Here is a 14,793-nt window from a genome sequence, read left to right as displayed (position 1 = left end):
ACTGTAGCAAGTACACTCAACTTTTTAGTGATAAATATTCGACGCATCAGACAGAGAATTAATGACATCCCATCAGTGCAATCATTCGAGAGATAAAGTTCTTCACCCTGAAGCTCTATAAATACCGAAGGCCACCTTCGTTTAAGGAGTTTGGAGAGTTCGGTTCTGCTCCTCAAACTTTAGAGTTCTTCTTCACCTTGTACTTAGATTTTACATACTTAGAAGGCGGAAGCAAGTGAAAGGAGATTACATCGAGAGATCGTCCTGGTGAACTCGGAAGAGTGCCGGGAAGCATAGAAAATAGAGAGAGGGCCAACTCTTGCGGAGGCAAGAACATCTTTTGGGTAGAATAGAGATAACGCAGTGTAAAAGCCTTGGGAAGCAAGATGTTGCTACAAGGCTCTCTACCATCATTTTCCATTGTTATTTTGTACTCTGAACCTATTTATAAAATGGAAATTGTATCTTTATATTCGTCCACTCTCTTTACTTTACGCATGAGTAGCTAAATTTGTCGAATGGGTTGACAAGCACTTAGCTAGCATAACCTGGGAACTTCACTTTATGCAATCATCTTGTATTATGTATGCGTCATTCGTCCATTAGAGATACTCGGGAGGGTAGTCTAAGGATAGAATCTAGGCTTGGAAAAGTCATATTAGAATCTAGGCTCGAGAGAGTCAGATTAGAACCGCATAATCAAGAGATAGAAGCTTAGGAATAAGTTCTGTTTGCTATTAACGCATCGCATGCACCCTAGAGATAGGATATGATTGTATGCGGTCACTTTGTCCATGTGTGCATCTTTCATCATCGCATAGGCAAGAAGTAAAGACTTAGGAATAAGCTCTATAGACATCATCGCATACATCACATGCATCCTAAATCTAGGAGCTATCGCATTTGCATTGGAAAATGAATTGTTGTCGCATGAGGGTAGCATGATTGCATAGCTTGAACGCATTCTCAGGAAACGCTAGCTAAAGATCTTCTCAACCCGTTCCTCTACATACTCATTGTATCTGTCGCATAATTACTCTTTTCTCAAATCCACCGCATACACTTTATACCTTAAACAACAAACCAACCAACACTTTGATTTATTTGTTACTGCAAAGTAATTGAAAATTACCATCGCATACTATGTCCTTAGTCCCTGTGTTCGACCCTGGGCTTACGAGGCAACTCAGTAGGATTTATACTTGGGTCTTGCTGAGAAAACTTGCTTGCACAACGTATATTCCACCATCACATTCTACACCATTATTTCATCGCATAAAAAAACGCATCACTCTCGCCGCAAAGCTAAAGACAAAATCAACAGGAATGCGGTAACAAATGTTTGAGCAAAGGTTTGCGCATAATAAAACTTAGACTGTCAAATTTTGAAGAAGCTATTAAAAGTAAGGTGAGCCTTGCGATGCTTAGTTAGCGGGTAGTGAATTATACATACCATCATAGATGCATCGCAAAGGAATGCAATTGGAAAAGGAGAAATTCAAAAGGACAATGCATAAAAGATAACTAAAAAATAACCTCAAGTAGAATAATGCTTGCGACCATGCTTTAAAATTCATGCGGTCGAAGCCATGCATTTAATGATGAAGAGGATCCTTCCATTGTAACCGTGCACCGAGGAGAATTATTGTCGCACCTACAAGGAGAAAATGCACCACAACTAAGGAAGCAACCGCATATCCAAAATAACAATTAAAACAAACTAAACTAAGAAAGCAAGGTAAAGATAGAGTAGAAGACGTCCCTGGAGGAATTAGAGTGATGTCACCGCAAGGAGGCTTCCATGCAGGAGATTGCTCTCAACTGCTTAGGTCAAGAAGCTCGCCTTGACCATTGGAACTTCTGGCAATTGTTGGGCGCATGTTGGCCATCATGTGCTTAGAACTACCTTAAGCTCATGCGACTGATTGCCCTTCTATCTGGGGTCAATACTGGCTTTCAGCGCATCGCCTACACTTCAATATTGTTGCAGCTTGGTCGCACAAGCTACAATACTCCCAAGGTAAAAAGGTTGCCTGCAAAAACACAAAACTCAACAAACAATCAGCTGTCAAGTCCTTGACAACGACACCAAAAAATTGATAACGAAAATTAGGGTGAACGCAATATGCGATGCATGTCTTAGGTTATGCGTTTATACTCATGCGTTGGTGGTCATGCGTTGGGATGAAATGTATGTGTTGTTCTCATATGCAATGACCATGCGTTCCTGCCAAAAGTTTTCTTGCGCTCTCGCCAAGTATAATAAGAATGCAAGTTTCTCGAGTGATCCGAGGTCGAACTCAGGAACTTGTAGCTAAATGTTATGCGGTGATGTGTTTGCGATGTATAAATAAAAGAATGATGGGGGTTATAAGCTATGACCTACTCCTACTCCTAACTAACAAATTAAGCGGTGGGAATATGACTGAGAGGTAGAGACACGAAAATTGTTGACATGGAGTAAGATGCATTGAAAAATAGATAAAATGTGAGGATATCTTCACTGCAACGGCAACCCTAGCCAACACAAGCTATGCGATCATGCTACACACACTTGTGCCTAATTCTAGGATGCATGCGATGTATATGTGATAGTGTCGAGAGGCCTTATTCCTAAGTCTCTATTCCTACTCATGTGCTCCCATACATAAACAAGATGACCACATACCACCGTATCCTACTTTTGAACGCATGCAATATCCTATCCGTAGGGTGCATACACTGTGTAATAGCAAACGAAGCTCAGTCCTAAGTCCCCATTTTTGTTTATGCGATCCAATCCGCTCTCTCGAGTCTTAGATTTGGGTTTTTAGACTACTCTCCCAAGTATGCCTAAATGATGAATGATGCGCTCATAAGACAAGGTAATCGCATAGACCTGGCTGACATAAGATTATTCTTATCTCTAGTGAACACTTGCTTACATTGCTTAATGCGACCAACCACTTACCCTCCCGGGCAGTTAGTTGCTGTTTATTTTACTCATAGACAAGTATTGTGTCTGCTTATAGACAAGTGTTGCTACAGCTTCACGCTTTCGTCAGATCACAAGGATCCCCCCTAAGGCAGGGAGCCTCAGGCAAAATATCCTTGGATGATTTGAAATTTTGCTCAACGACCTCTATTTATAGTGCTTAATCGTCGACAACAATAATGGACCTGCTCTGAATCTGATACTTGCGGCGCGATGGTTCTTTTCTGAATCTCTGCTGCTAATGGCATGGTAGGTGAAATGTCAACATCATCTTTTGATACTCTCGAGGTATGCATTCATGTTGCATTCCACCAACCTTGCGGTCGCCCTTCAATTATGGTCATCATTATGTAGCTGCAATCTCTCTGCGATGACCGAATTCTCTTGATGGCCGCAATTTCTATGCGATAGACACATGTTGCTGATGGCCGCAACATCCATGCGACGGACGCATGCTGTAGATGGGCGCAATATCCATGCGTCGAGCGTATGCGATCGTGCATGCGATTGTCTCTGCGATAGCTTGGTTCCTGCCTATGTGATCGATTTTTGCGGTTGCTACAAAAACAAACAATTGAACGCATAATAACGCATAATAGTGGGTTAGCTGAGATTGTTGATTCCAATCGATGAAAACTCGTTTTCTCATGAATTTTTAACATAATCGCCGCATATTTTACTTAACAACCCTCATAATTCTAAATAACAGGCCTAAGATGATGTGCATTTCTACCCGTTATCACATGTTGTTTCACAATGGGTCTTTGGAATGATCTGCTTTCGCTCATTGGTTCTCTACATTTAGAGTTCCTTCAATTGGTATCAAAACCAAGTTGTTCTGATATTGCAAATTTCATTGATGTATTGAATTACATTTGCAGTCTTGGTGGGTTTTATGTTGTCTGCAATGCATTTAAGTGTTAAATGTAGTTGTGGATGTGAATTGATGGATGTTTCAGGATGGTTGCCTTTGTTTGTAAAGCTTTCTTTACATTTCAAAGTTAATTTGTAAGAGCCCCGATGTTTTTGGGAATAATTAATTTGCTATTGAGTTTGTATTCAAAGTTTTTGGTTTGTAAGAGTCGTTCGTGATGAAGCTTCAACGCATAGAGATGCTGTTCACTTCGAGGAAGAAGACCAAAGGTTTGTCGCATTGTGTAGCCCAGGCTAAATGATCGTTTAGATTTGGCTACGCGATCGTGTAGAAAAGTTCTACTTGATCGTGTAGTATTTATTAAATGATCGCATGGCTGATGCTACGCGATCGAGTAAAGAGTTCACTCGATCGTGTTGCGTTGGCTACTCGATCATTTAGACATTGGGGTGAATGATCGCTGACTATGTGATACTTGACGCATGGCAAGCACGCGCACTAAACAGTCGAGTAGGCCAGCATGCTCACCGCATAGCCACTAGATACTGGATCACTCGTTATGAGATACTCGATACTTGCTCCTCGATTGTTTAGACGATCATGCTTCATCGTATAGTGTCATCTACTCGATCATTTAGGCATGCGTTACACAATGTGCGCTGCACAATCGCGTGGCCTTCATGCTTCATCGCATAATTAAAAGGCAGTCGATCCATACTACACGATCGTTTATACTCGTTCAGCATTACTTGACGATCACAAGAAGTTGCTATATGATCAAGGAACGAGGCTTTGCCTGGGTGGTTCAAGACCCGGTTTGCCTGTTTGATCCGGTTGACTCGATGACTTATGTAATAGATGTTGGGAATGTCCTAGAACTCACAGTTCGTGTTGAACATTCTATTTATCAATAAAATATTGTTGAGTAATTTATTCAATAAAGGTGTTGACTTTGCATTCTATTATGAAAATCCAATAAACATATCCATAACTATAGTCTGAATACTTTAATTTTATGTGGTGACATAAACAGGATCAAGTTAACAATATATAGCCTAAATGGTCTAATAAGAATATGGATGAAATTGGGTATCTCATCCTGGTAACACTATTGGATACAACCCATTTTGTAGTTGTTACAAGGAGTTATAAAGTGCTACAAATGATGTGATCCACAGATCGTTCATGTAAAGACATGTGAGTGGGGGCATCCTATACAATGAGTTTGAATATAGACTAGACCACGAAAATAGTCACTTTTCTTTATAACGACTGTTTACTGTTAAAACTGACTATTTCATTTATAAAGTAACCTAGGATAATTTGATCTTAATCCTGAGCTAGCTATGAACTCCTATTTGTTCGGGTGAGAGTAATCCAACAACACTGCTCAATAAGCCTTCCATTTTGGGGATAAGACCGGATGAATAGCTGGAGACATAGTTCTACAAGATGGAATTAACTCCTACCCAATTTAGGGTTAGTAGATAGGTTGTTCTCTTAAGTATTGATTCCAGGTCTTGAACAATCGGGGCCCCGCCTTCTCATGATAGAGAAAGGACTTGATTCATAGGTATTATGAATAAAAAATTGTTCATTAGAGGGTCAGTAGGAACCTAAGGAACAAGATGTATTCATATGGTAAAACGGTGATCTTGACCCAACTATGATTACGAACAACCTGTGAATGATCGACTTACTGATTATGGTTATATCAAGTGGACATAATATATCTACAGTGAAGGGGCTTCAACTTTGGGCTTTAGTGAAGTGACCCATTAGTTAACGAATGGAGGTTAATTCGGTACAATGAGTTTAGCTAATTTATCTCGAATTGTTGGAGCCCATGATCTGTAGGTCCGCGAGGTCCCCCTACTAGCTCGTAAATGGATAAGCTTTAGAGTAGCATGATAAGTTAATTTGAAATGTTCAAATTAAAATTAAATGAAATAGGAGAATTTATATTTAAATATGATTTAAATATATGAAGGTGGATTTGTGTAAAAATTACTTTAATATTTGATATTAAATTAATTAGAATTATTTAAATGATTATTTAAATAATTATTTATTAATTTTATTAGAAAATTAATTTTATAAAATTAATAATATTTTCAGTTTTAAAATCAAATTGATTTTGAAATCATCTTTGAAAATTGAAAAATTACAAAAACCTACACAAAATGGAAAAATGGGATTTTCCATTATCTTCTTCAACTAGCTCACACAAAAACGATTCATATTTGCTTCATTAATTCCAAGCATGAACTGCATCTCATGTAGCTATCTTCTTTGCATGTTAGCCTGCAATAAATAAAGAAGATTGGAGTGGAATTTAATTCCAAGCATGAGCTGCATCTCATGTAGCTATCTTCATTGCATGTTAGCCTGCAATAAATAAAGAAGATTGGAGTGGAATTAAGGCATGCATTCAAAGAGGTTTTTGAGAAAAATTCGTGCTGAAGAAAGATTTCTTCAAACGGGTTGATGTTGTGAGCTTCTTCCAAGTTTTCCTTTCGTTCAAGCCGTTCTTGAGTCCCTCAATCATTCTAAAGCTTCCAGAGGATAGCGGGAAAGACCTTGAGGTGGTTCACGGTAAGTTTTGGAGAAGACAACAGCTGAGGATCAAGATCTTGAAGAGTTCTACAAAGATATGACTTCAAACCCTCTTATATTAGATGAGCATGATTTAGTTTTTGCCAAAATTAATGAATTAAAATGCTTATTGATCCTTGTTACTTCCATTGCATGTTGATATACTCTCACAATAGATAGCTTTTCTTTTTCGATTTTTTAGGCTAGTTATCCCGGTCCATCAATTTTTGATGAATGTACATGTGATGTATGTTTAATTATATGTCATAAAGTATGTCATATAGTTTTAAAACCCACCATAAGTTATGCATTTATTCATGCATCATCTTTATATCATAAGAGTTATAATATAGTAGTTTACATGATTAAATTACATTAAAGCATGCTCATGCATCATATAATATAAGAGTAATAATATATGCATGCATTAAGCATATTCATGCATCATCTTTATATTATAAGTGTTATAGTATAAGAGTGTACGAAAGCATGTAGCATGACACTTGGTTACTTTATAAAAGTTATAAATACCTAGTCTAGCTTAGCAATGTGGATGTTTTTAGTTGTTTCATTTTTTTATAAGTGTTATAATTAATGAAATTAGAACTAAAATCAATAAGAAAGACATGCATGCACACTTAGGCTTTAATCATGTTTTAAAAGAGTTTTAAAGTTTGATTGAGATAGACCTAAGATCACGATTCTAATGAGATTAGAAACCTAAGCTTAATCTTTGGTTTAAAAGGATTAAATTGACTAATAAAATATTAAATATGTATCAAATCTATCTATAAAGGACCTTTTGTTTAAGGCGGGTTCTGGCTAGGCTGGGGTATTTAAGTTGACAGAAATGGAATACCCCTACCTGGGAACCAATCTGGAAAGGTGAATTAGATAGATTTGTTGCATGCATGCAAATTTGATGATAATCTGTTAAAAGTGTTTAATAAGACTTGAATCAAACTTATTTAATTATCAAAAGCAAGAGTTGTTTTTTTAGCAAATTAAACACCCACTTAGTTAAAATCAGTAGTCGGATATACTAAGTTAATGAATCCCTAGGTAGAAAATTCAGTGGGAGGTACTTGGGATATATGATACTTTACTTAAATCTCTACACATTTCTCTCTAAAAGTCCACACTGGAAGATCTATCCTCAACCTCGAGGCACCCTCCCCTAAAGAAGGGTATTTGGATATGTTGGATTTTATGTCCTAAAACTCGTAGTTTGTAAATTAATAAACATATTCTATTTGGATATAAAGTTGTTATTGAAATTGTAATCTTGAATCCAATAAACTAAGGTCCTGAGGCTATTTAATGTAGTTTGAACTTTATGTAGTGACATAAATGTGGATCAAGTTCAAATATATAGCCAAAATGGTCTATAGTATATGAATAAAGTTGGGCGCCTTAGTCTGGGGACACTATGGATGCGACCCACTTTGTAGTTAGTACAAATGATGTGATCCTAAACCGTTCATGTGGAGACATGAAAGTGGAGGCATCCTATGTAAAGAGTTTACATAAGACTGAACCATGAAATAGTCACTTGTTACGTTCTAAATGCCGTTTTATGTATAAAACTGACTATTTCGTTAATTGATGACCTAGGTAACTTAATCTTAATCCTGAGCTAACTATGAACTCCTGTTCACTCGGAATTATCCTTAGATCTGCATAGGTGAGGGTAGCTCATCATCACTAGCCCAATAGGCCTCTCATTTCAGGGGTAAGATCGAGTGGATAGTTGGGAACATAGGGTGCAAGACGGAATTCGTTCCTACCTGTTATAGGGATAGTAGATAGGTTGTTCCCTTTAGTACTTAATCCAGGTCTTGAACAAGGGGCCCCACCCTCTCCTTGGCCCGAGAGGGATTTGGTTTATAGGTTGGACCTTAAACCAATTATTCATTAGAGGATCAGTAGAACTTAAGGCATAAGATGTAGTCTCGGGGGTAAAACGGTTTTTATGATCCAGCCAAGATTACGAACAACCTGTAAAGGATTAGCTTACTAATCATGGTTATATTAAATGGACACAAATATATCTATAGTGATGGGAGTGCAACTACGGGACTATAATGGAATGACCCGTTAGTTAATGAATGTTGATTAGCTCCATCTAAAGAGTCTAGCCAGCTAATCTCGGATCGTTGGAGCCCATGATCTATAGGTCCATTAGGTTCCCCTACTAGCTCATATGGAATAAACTTAGAACAGTATGATAGAATAATTCGAATTGTTCGAATTAGGTGAAGAGAGAGAAACCGACAAGTATATGTGATATAGTGGTCAGGTTTTTCAGTTTAGAGATACAACTTTAATATTTAAATGTGATTTAAATATCAAGAATATGAATATATTCATATTCAGAAGCTTGGAAATAATGGAAATGGTCAAAGATGTAAAAAGTCAAAGAGCTTACTTTTGACTTTGAAAAGTCAAACTTTGACTGACTTTATATTCAAATGTGATTTGAATTTTGAGAAAATGAATGCGGATTCATGCTCGAAAAGTCAAAATTAGTCCACACGGAAGAAATCACAAAAAGTCAAAATGTTGACTTTTTGGTCAAAATTTGACTTTGACCAAATGATATTTTGCCCTTTGACTAAAGTTAGTGAGAAAATCCAAACTTTTGTTGGATAATTTCACTAACAAAATAGTGGGCTAGGTGTTGGCTTATAGTGGAGACATTAAGCCCACTTAGATAGTGGATTTTAGGTGTTGGATTTTTATAGATTTGGTTCATGCAATTGTTGCATGACTTTTTTCTATAAATTGGGCTTTGAATTTGGATTAAAGACTTTTGGCCATTTTTTCCAAAATTATTTTCTAAATTTGGGGTGGAAAAATCACTACTTTGTGAAATTAACAACCTAAACCCAAATTCATTCTTATTTTCCATCTCTTTTCTCTCTCCTAGTTTTCTTCATCCATCGGCTCCCACAACTTGGTTCTGAGTCCAGAGGATAGTAGGTTAACTCTAGTGAGGGTCCAAAAGAGTTCGGGTCGAAATTCAGTGAGGAAAAACGGTTTTCGGGAGCTTCAAAGGTAAGTTAATTTACTGTTTTCCCTTCATTTTGCATGCTAGTTTCCTTTTAATTAAAAACGGTTTTCGGGAGCTTCAAAGGTAAGTTAATTAGATCCTAATTCCACTGCGTATGTATCGTGTTCCATTAGGATAGGCCAATACCAAGGTGAATAGAGAGAATGTTCATAGTAAGTGGGAGCGGGACGTGTGACAATATATCCCACGGTCTCTCTCATTAGGTTGGATAACATTTTCGTGCATCGCCTTGAGGCACCATGGGAGTGTCCCCCTAAAAGATGGTTGTATTTGCACAACTCTTTATCTGATCTTCTGAAAAGGATAAGGTTGATTTAGTCTATTGTCCTAATCTACTTTTTCCCTACAGTGGGCGCATTAAGGTGGGACTCTAGGGCCTAAAATGAGGGGTTACACTTACGCGGAATTGTTAAGGTTGTTAACAAATTCTGGATCGAAAAATGTGACTACTAGAGTCAGTTACAAGGAGTTGTTTCTGTCTAATGGTTGAGAATGTCTCATCTCAGTGAAGAAGCACTTGATCACCCCATCGATGAATTTTGTCTTCCTTCGCTGGGGCATCATTGCAAAATAGATGTCACTTAGGGTACAATAGAACTATTTTTCTAAAACCTAAAATTCGTGTTAAAAGTGGTAATGCAAGTAGACTTGTTAAGTTTGTTTTTGTTTTCAGTAACTTTTAAAATGGAAACTGCTACTTTAGCTCTTTTAGCCACCGACAAATTGACTGGCGATAACTATGCTAGTTGGAAAAACACTATAAATATAATACTAATCATCGATGACCTTCGGTTCGTCCTTATGGAGGAGTATCCTTCATTCCACCTCAAAACGCCGCTCGAGATGTTCGAGAAGCTTATGAGAAATGGACGCAGGTGAATGAGAAGGCTCGAGCATACATTTTGGCCAGCCTTAATGATGTCTTGGCCAAGAAGGATGAGCCCATGGTCACTACACGCGAGATCATGGAGTCCCTGAGGGGAATGTTTAGACAATCGTCCGTACAGCTCAGGCATGAAGCTCTTAAGTTCATCTTCAACTCCAAAATGAAGAAGGATACATCTGTTCGATAACATGTTCTGAACATGATGGTTCACTTTAATGTGGTAGAGATGAATAGGTCTCGCATCGATGAGGCCAGCTAGGTTAGCATTATTCTAGAGACGTTGCAAGAAAGCTTCCTCCATTTTGTTAGCAATGTTGTTCTGAACAGGGTTGACTACACCCTTACAACTCTCCTCAATGAGTTGCAGACATTCCCATCCTTGTTGAAAAGTAAGGAGAAGAAGGTTGGTGAGGCAAATGTTGTTTCATCTTTTAAGAAGTTCCACCGATGTTCGACCTTTGGAACTAAGTCTGTCCCTTATTCTTCCAACACCAACAAATGGAAGAAGAAGAAGGGTAGTAAGGGGAAGGGGAATGCGCCTGCTAACCCATAACCTGCCGCTTTGCAGGATAGGTGACCAACGCCAGTTGACAAGGGAATATGTTTAAACTGCCACCAAGACGGGCACTGGAAGCGAAATTACCCGCATTATTTGAAGGAGAAGAAGAAGGCCAAACAAGGTAAATATGATTTATTGGTTTTGGAGACTTTTTTAGTGGAGAATGATGATTCTGCCTGGATTATAGACTCTAGGGTCACTAACCATGTTTGTTCTTTGTTTCAGGGGATTAGATCCTAGCGGCAGCTTAAGGCTGGAAGATGACGATGTGAGTTGGCACCGGGCACGTCGTCTTAGCTGTGGCAGTGGGAGACCTCCAGTTGACTTTATAGAATAGGTTTATCATTTTGAATGATGTATATGTTGTTCCTTAATTAAAGAGGAACTTTATTTTTGTAAAGTCGTTGCTTGAATGTAAATACACCCTGAACTTTTCGGTTAATAAAGTGTTTATTCTGAAAGATGGTGTTGAGATTGTGCTAAGGCCGTTAGCAACAAATTCCCTCCATAACATAGAGATGTTTAAAACTTCCGTAACTCAAAACAAACGACTTAAGGTTTCTCCTAAGGAAAATGCCCAACTTTTTCACCTTCGTTTAGGGCACATCAATCTCAATAGGATTGATAGGTTGGTAAAGAATAGACTTCTAAACGAGTTAGAAGAAAATTCTTTACCTGTGTGTGAGTCATGCCTTGAAGGTAAGATGACTAAAAGACCTTTTACTGGAAAAGGTTATAGAGCAAAAGAGCCTCTAGAGTTAATGCATTTAGACCTTTGTGGTCCAGTGAATGTGCGAGCCAAAGGAGCCTATGAATATTTCATCACTTTTACTAATGATTATTCGAGGTATGGGTATATTTATTTAATGCAACATAAGTTAGAATCATTTGAAAAGTTCAAAGAGTTCAAGGCTGAAGTTAAAAACGCATTAGATAAATGGATTAAAACACTTTGATCTGATACGGGTGGAGAGATTTTGGATTTTGAGTTCCAAAACTATTTGATAAAACATGGAATCGTTTTCCAACTCTCAGTATCTGGTACACCTCAGTAGAATGGTGTATCGAAGAGGAGAAACAGAACCTTGTTGGACATGGTTCAGTCGATGATGAGTTACGCTTCCTTACCGGACTCATTTTTGGGTTTTGCAGTAAAGACTACAGCTTACATCCTCAATTGTGTTCCCTCCAAGAGTGTTGCCAGAACACCTTTAGCATTGTGGAACGGGCATAAAGCTAGTTTATGTCACTTCCGCATCTAAGGTTACCCAGCACATGTGCTTGAGGTTAATCCTAAGAAACTGGAACCACGTTCGAGGTTGTGCCTATTTGTAGGGTACCCCAAAGGGATACGAGGGGGTTACTTTTATGATCCTAAGGAAAATAAGGTGTTTTTGTCGACAAATGCTACTTTCCTCAAGGAGGATCATATAAGGGAGCACAGTCCAAGAAGAAAAGTCGTGTTGAGTGAGCTTTTCAAAGAAACTACAGAAACTTCAACAAGAGTTGTTGAAGAGCCTGCTACATCAACAAGAGTTATTGATGGGAGTTCATCTAGTAGGTCAAATTCACCTCAAGAGTTAAGGGTGCCTCGATGTAGTGGGAGGGTTGCGAACCTACCTATTTGTTATATGAGTTTAACTGAAATCCTAGCTATGGTAGCTGATGGCGAGGTTGAGGATCCATTGTCTTACAAGAAGGAAATGGAGGATGTTGACAAAGATGAATGGGTCAAAGCCATGGACCTCGAGATGGAGTTTATGTACTTCAACTCAGTTTGAGATCTTATAGATCAACCTGATGGAGTTAAACCTATAAGTTGTAAATGGATCTACAAGAGGAAACGAGGTGTCGATGGGATGGTGAAAACTGTCAAGGCTAGACTTGTGGCAAAGGGCAGGTAGAGGGAGTTGACTATGAGGAGACTTTCGCTTGTGCCGTGCTAAAGTCTATCCACATTCTCCTATCCATTGCCTCATATTATGACTATGAGATATAGCAAATGGATGTCAAGATTGCTTTTCTGAATGGCAATCTTAAGGAGACCATTTATATGGTGCAACTCGAGGGATTCATAGCCCAAGGTCAAGAGAAAAAAGTTTGCAAGCTGAATCGGTCCATTTATGGACTAAAACATGCATCTTGATCTTGGAACATAAGGTTTGATATTGCGATCAAATCTTATGGCTTTGACCAAAACATTGATGAGCCTTGTGTCTACAAGAAAATCATCAACAGTTCAGTAGTTTTCCTCGCGTTATATGTATACGATATCCTACTCATTGGGAGTGATGTAGGTTTACTGACTTTAGTTAAGAACTTGCTAACGACTTGATAACGGGCAGAAATGCACGTTATTACAACGCAAAGATATAAAACAATGTAGATTGTGATGGTAAAAATATATAAAATCGTGTCCAAAAGCATTAAGTTTTCTTACACTTAGAAGGCGGATGCGAAGAAGAGAGAAGACGCCAGAAGATCCTTCCTGGTTAGCTCGAGAGAGTGTCAGGAAGCATTGAGAACAGAGAGAGGGTTGACTCTTGCAAGAGCAAGAATATTCTTTGGGGCAGAATAGAGAAAAAACAGTGTAAAAGCTTTAGGAAGCAATAAATTGCTTCCAGGCTCCCTATCTTTACCTTCCATTGTCATCCTGTATCTTAATTTCATTTATAAAATGGAACTTACATCTCTATATCTGCTCACTTTCTTTACATTACGCATGAGTAACTAAACATCCGAATGGGTTGAGAAGTACTTAGCTAGCATGACCTAAGATCTTCATTGAATGCGATCATCTTGTCTTATGTTGTGTCCATCACCCCTTTAGAGCTACTCGAGAGAGAGTCTAAAGAAAGAACCTAGACTTGAGAGAGCTAGGTTAGAATTTAGACTTGAGAAAGCAAGATTAGATCCACATAAGCAAGAGATAGAGACTTAGAGATAAGTTCTGTTTGCTAACATGCATCGCATGCACCCTAGAAATAGGTTATGGTAGTATGCGGTCGCCTTGTGTATGTGTGTTTCATCATCGCATAGAAAAGAATAGAGGCTTAGACATAAGTCCTATAGATATCATCGCATACATCGCATGCATTCTAAAAACTAGGAGCTATAGCATTTGCATTGAGAGATGACTTGCTGTTGTATGTATGTAGCATGATCGCATAACGTGAACACAATCTTAGGAAGTGGTAGCTAAAACCCTTCTCAACCCGTTCCCTTGCGTACTCATTGTACTTTCGTGTTATTAGCTCTTTTCTCAATTCCGCCACATAGATTCTATACATTAAACAAACATACCAACCAACGCATTGTTTTATTTGTCATCGTAAAGTCATCAGAAATCACCGTCGCATACTGTCTCCATAGTCCCTGTGTTCGACCCTAGGCTTACCAGGAAACCTAGTAGAATTTATACTTGAATTTTGCTAGGAAAAATTGCATGCACAACGCATACTCCACCATCGCAATATACACCATTATTTCATCGCATTAACCACGCATCAAGTTTTTGGCGCCGTTGTTGGGGACTACGATAGTACAAGTGTGCTAACGGTAACTTTTTGATTTTCTTTGCAGACTCTCTGTCTCTGTGCACTGCCTCTCCTTTTGTAAGGGAAGAAATGGGTATCGTATGAGCGAAGGACAAAATCCTGAGCCCAATTACGACCCAGAGATTGAGAGAACTTTTCGAAGAAGAAGAAGAAACAGCCACCAACAAAAACAACAAGAGAAAGATCCAAACATGGTGAAGCAACCAAAAGATAAAGCACAAAATGAAAATAATATCATGACGAACCCCATCCTCTTGGCGAATGACCGCAATAGG

This window comes from Benincasa hispida, chromosome 7 (genome assembly GCF_027475165.1).
Source record: "Benincasa hispida cultivar pf3 chromosome 7, pf3_genome.v1.1, whole genome shotgun sequence".
NCBI classification, from domain to species: domain Eukaryota; kingdom Viridiplantae; phylum Streptophyta; class Magnoliopsida; order Cucurbitales; family Cucurbitaceae; genus Benincasa; species Benincasa hispida.
Note: the sequence above shows the minus strand (reverse complement) of the source record.